Source organism: Manihot esculenta, chromosome 14 (assembly GCF_001659605.2).
Source record: "Manihot esculenta cultivar AM560-2 chromosome 14, M.esculenta_v8, whole genome shotgun sequence".
NCBI classification, from domain to species: domain Eukaryota; kingdom Viridiplantae; phylum Streptophyta; class Magnoliopsida; order Malpighiales; family Euphorbiaceae; genus Manihot; species Manihot esculenta.
The window spans coordinates 21,748,546-21,754,545 of NC_035174.2; positions in this window are offsets into that span (position 1 = coordinate 21,748,546).

Genomic DNA, 6,000 nt, shown 5'->3' on the forward strand with positions numbered 1-6,000 from the left:
CCTCCCTTCGGCAGCCGAACCTGAGTTCATCCAGAACTCAGCTTCGTGCATGAACAAGCCTGCCGAGCACTAACTCCACTCCACAAGAGGTTCGGCGGCCGAATCTTCACTTCGGCAGCCGAAGCTGGGTTCTCCAGAAGGCAGAACCTTGCTTCCTCTCATGCACAACTTCTCCAACACACTCTAACATGCATAACTCAGCTTCTCAACTCACATATACTCTGGTATATGCACAAAGGGGTCCAAAACTACCTATTAACCCCAACAAAACAACTAACACAACATATAATCATGCTTTCACCATTAAAACATCAAAACGAAAATCTAAAACCTAAACATGCAACTCTACCCTTAACTTCTTTAAAAGCTGGTAAACCCAATAAAACAAGTATAAAGACCTGTCTTACCTCCTGAAACTAGAAGAGGAACAACTTGAACGCAGCAAATCCCCTTCACAAGCTTCAAACCACCAAAACCTCTCTTTTCTCTCAAAACCTTCAAAACTCTTTGAAACACACTCAACGCTCTGCACGAGCTGATAAAAGCTTGCAGATGAGTCAAGGGAGACGTGGCCTAACCTCTAGTCATGATCTGGAGGTGAACACCTGGCCAAACCATGGACTGAGGAGCGTGCACAACTAACCGACCACCTCAGCTTCGGCTGCCGAAACTGCATGCAAAACCATGCAACTTTTGGGGGCCGAACATAACCTTCGGGGGCCGAACATTGGGCACTTTCGGCGGCCGAACTTAACCTTCGGGGGCCGAACATGACAGAAACTCCTTTGGCCAATTCTCCACAAAACTCAACTCTTTTCTTAATCAAAAGCTTAAAACATTTTAAAACATTTTAGAAAAAACGTACTTTTACCCTTCTAGAATCTCTGACATCTCTGAATTCCACCGGACGGTAAGAATTCTGATGCCTGAACTAGCCGGGTATTACAATCTTCCCCCCTTAAAAACATTCGTCCTCGAATGTTAAAAAAATAAACAAGAACAAACAAAACCTCAAACTATTCCTGAACTTCACAGCTTTCGCTGCGCTACTCTGATCCTTATCCTTCTCTTTCTCTTTATCTTTTCTCACTTGTCCTCTTTTCCATCTTAACTAAACTAATCTCTTTGTGAAATTCTCTCTCTTTAATTCTCAACAGATCATATACCCAAATCTGTACTCTGATCATACCAAACTGTAAATCCAATCATCTTTGATTTGATTAGAACAGTTAGTAGATCAACAATTCTAACTAGGAACACCTGTCCTTAGTAGTGACTTTGTTAACTGTGTACAGTCATAACAAAATCTCAAGAGTCTATCCTTCGTTTCCCGCCACAATACTGGAAACATTCCAGGGTGAGGTACTAAGTCAGATAAAATCTTTATCTACTAAGCTTCTATACTATTCTTACAACTCTTAACTCTCTTTCTCTCTCTGCAGGTGCCATCCTGTAGGGAAAGGAAAGAAATGGTTCCGCATCCAGACACCACTCCTTTTCCATACTCTGACTCCCTGACAGACCTGACAGCTCGCTTGGGAAACATCTGCAACAGACACTGAGGCTGATTCCCTGACCTGACTGCTACACTCGCTCACAAGAGCTAGAATCTTCTGATAACCTTTCCTTTGTAGCTATGAGCCTGATGGGCTGACATCAAACCTCTGAGCATCTCTACTCTGTACTCTGTCCGTTCTAAGGACTACCACTGATCCATCCTGTACTCTAAACTCTCTTACTTTAACTCTGTTGGCACAAAAAGTACCATGAGTAGTTAGCCAATCCGCCCTAGAAGGACATCACACAGTCAAATCTAGAACCATAAGGTCAGCTGGATCGCATCTACTCACCTCTACTCTGAACCGAACTGACTGACTCTGCCTCTGATGGATCATACTCAGGGCTACCGACCCAAGGAAAACACTCTAAGCCCAGAAGTCATCAAACCCCCTCTATCAATGGCTCACTAAGCAACAAGGAAAACGAAACACTGGGTTTCAAAACAACCAGCATACACATCCAAGCACTTCTAAGTGAACGTATCTAACGTCACCGTGCATAATGTGTTAGCCTCCTACTAAATCAGGATGAAGATCCAAGCTAAAGCTAATGGAACTTCCCTCGGAAATCTACTGAAGAAAAGACTGACTCTTTTCTCTGCCTCAACTACCAACTAATCCCAGACTGACTTTATCCTCTTTCTAAGCTCACTCTTACTCCTCTTTCTTTTGAGAAATCAATTCTCACTATTCCTGGGTTTATAACAACCTAAGATATTAACATCTCACAGCAACTTTTTCTAGCTTTTCTTTGATTCCCTAATCCTTTACCTATTAACTCTTCTCTGAATCTCTATCTCTTTAACTTTTACTTTGCCATAAAACTGACATCCTACTAGGATCCTCACAAACATACCTCAGATTACTCAAAACAAAATGAGCATACTTGGCGCAGAGGTCTCAGATGTGTCTGCCTCACTTCCTTGCCTATTGGCTTGAGCCACTCTATCTGCTAAAGTCTGCTGGGACTGAACTATCCAGGGCGCAATAGGACACTCATGCATCATATGCCCCTCCTGACCACATCTATAACATCCTGTTGTCCCTGCAAGACAAACTCCCTTATGCATTCTTCCACATCTCTCACATTTTGGTTTACCTCTACCAGAACTTGGACCAGCTCCACTAGTCCCTAACTCCTTATTCTCAGACCCTTTAAAACCTCTAACCTTTTTCTTTCTAGTTCTCCCCCACTTCACTCCTTTCCAAGTGGCTGTACTCCAAGTGGACAGTTCATTCTCTCCTACACCTGACATTTTAGTCTCCCTGATCTGATCATCTTCTTCTACCATATTTACCTGTACACCAATATCCCTTCTTTGTACACCTACCTCTATCTCTCTCCCGTCTCCTAACATTCCTTTTAGGACCATTTCTTCTCTATTTTCCTCACAAGACCCTTCAGACGGATCTGATTCCACAGAACTACTCATCTTAGTTCTCCTGAAGAACAACACACAAAGAAACAAACATTAGCACACATGTTCATATGAAAACACATGAACTTACAATATATACATGCATACATAGCATAACATTAATACCCATGAATATACATGTGCATTTCACATCAGCATGCAAAACAACTTCCTATCTTAGTGGACATGATTCTACTTATTGTGCTTTGCCTTTCTATGACTCTAAACCAACCTCTTTCCGATGTGGGATCTCTCTAATCCTTGAACAAACATGCTCAACACACCGTACTTAGGAGGTCCTATGCTCTGATACCATCTGTAACACCCCGAAAATCGGTACCTCTCTGTAATGGCCCAAAGTGCTCGGCACTAGGATCCAGATCGGCTTAAGGCCGCCTAGACCCGTAGTAAGCCTGCTATGAACCCTGTGTACCTGTTAAAATCCCATACATGATCCAACTCGACTACTAATTTTTACTTTCTTTCTCTGTTAAAACTACCAGACTTAACCTTTAAAACATCAGACATCTCAATCTGAAATAGCCCTCAGGGCTAAACCAGTGATACTCTACCAAGTAACCTCCATGCACTATGCTCTGACACATAGAACCCACTCTGTAGGGTCAGCATATCATAAGTTAACCTTGGCTACCATAGAGTCACAGGAATCAAACCTGGTCTTCTCTAATGGCCTCTCTATGGGTCACAGGAATCAAACCTGGTCTTCCCTCTGCACTGGTCTTGGGTTAAGGGAATTAAACCCTGTCTTCCCTCACAGTTATAATTCACTGGGTTTTCGAAACACAACATCTATTAAGTCTGTTTTGACTCTTTTCTCATCAAGAAACATAAAACAGGATACATGCAAACACTAGGGATCAACACACACTAGGCAAAGCACATACTAAACTATAAGCACACTGACTTACTATCTATTACATGCCTTTACAGAAACCTCTTTAATTTACATCATGTCCACTACTCTATTACACAAGCAATACTGGAGCCAACACTCTGATGCTTCTAACTCCCTAGCTAACTCTGCACCTGCAAAACTGGGATTAAGGGAAAGGGATGAGCTTCTAAAGCCCAGTGAGTAGAAACACTGAAAAACAGTTCAGTAATAGACACTTACATGAATGTGGCACAACACAAACATTCCACATCTCAGATTAGACATGACCTCAAAACTCCCTCTGTCGTCACCCGATTCCCGTAGGAACTCACACAGGTTTTTCACTGCCATGACAGATCGTGGGCTATTGATGTCGCCTTGGTCCAATCCCCATTATCAGTAAATAATGCAATGCACCATATTCGTGATTCTAATGCAATCACCCTAATACATAACATGGTATCCATGATGCATGACCTATGCTACAGCATTCCATTTTCTTAGTATAAAAGATTAAGTTTAGTTCTACTCACCTCTGCTCCTCTGGCAGATACTGTACTGACTCTGAAATCTCTAACTCTGATGACCTCCTCGAACTCTCGGGTCCAATCCTACACAAATGGACTCGAATGAGGTGTCAAACATACTTTGAATAACTCTTAAACAATTCCCTATAATCCCCTCTAAACCTCTGAAAATAATCATATAAATCATGCAAAAGAAGGCTGGACAGAACACATTCGGCGACAGGTTCGGCGGCCGAAGTCCTCTCCAGAGCCGAAACTCATGCATGTTCGGCGGCACCTTCAGCGGCCGAATGTGCATGACGGATCCGAAAGTCCATTCTTTCGGAGGCAACCTTAGGCAGCCGAAACTACCTCCTCAAGGGGTTCGGCGGCCGAATCCTCCCTTCGGCGGCCGAACCTGAGTTCATCCAGAACTCAGCTTCGTGCATGAACAAGCCTTCCAAGCACTAACTCCACTCCACAAGAGGTTCGGCGGCCGAATCTTGACTTCGGCGGCCGAAGCTGGGTTCTCCAGAAGGCAGAACCTTGCTTCCTCTCATGCACAACTTCTCCAACACACTCTAACATGCATAACTCAGCTTCTCAACTCACATATACTCTGGTATATGCACAAAGGTGTCCAAAACTACCTATTAACCCCAACAAAACAACTAACACAACACATAATCATGCTTTCACCATTAAAACATCAAAATGAAACTCTAAAACCTAAACATGCAACTCTACCCTTAACTTCTTTAAAAGCTGGTAAACCCAATAAAACAAGTATAAAGACCTCTCTTACCTCCTGAAACTAGAAGAGGAACAACTTGAACGCAGCAAATCCCCTTCACAAGTTTTAAACCACCAAAACCTCTCTTTTCTCTCAAAACCTTCAAAACTCTTTGAAACACACTCAACCCTCTGCACGAGCTGATAAAAGCTTGCAGATGAGTCAAGGGAGACGTGGCCTAACCTCTAGTCATGATCTGGAGGTGAACACCTGGCCAAACCACGGACTGAGGAGCGTGCACAACTAACCGACCACCTCAGCTTCGGCTGCCGAAACTGCATGCAAAACCATGCAACTTTCGGGGGCCGAACATAACCTTCGGGGGCCGAACATTGAGCACTTTTGGCGGCCGAACTTAACCTTCGGGGGCCGAACATGACAGAAACTCCTTTGGCCAATTCTCCACAAAACTCAACTCTTTTCTTAATCAAAAGCTTAAAACATTTTAAAACATTTTAGAAAAACGTACTTTTACCCTTCTAGAATCTCTGACATCTCTGAATTCCACCGGACGGTAAGAATTCTGATGCCTGAACTAGCCGGGTATTACACCTAGGGTCAGCATAACATATATCAGGCTTGGTTCAACACATTTCTCATCAAGAACATAAAATAGGATACATGTATAAAGGGATTATCCACACACTAGGGCAAGACACAACTCTATTCATCATTATACATTACATTACTTTACAATACATAACTTTGAATTACATCATGTCCACTACTATCTACTACAGACACTTCATCCTAGCTGCTATCCCGTGCTAACTCTGATTGGCCCTGCAAAACTGGGAATTTGGGAGAGGGATGAACTACTAAAGCCCAG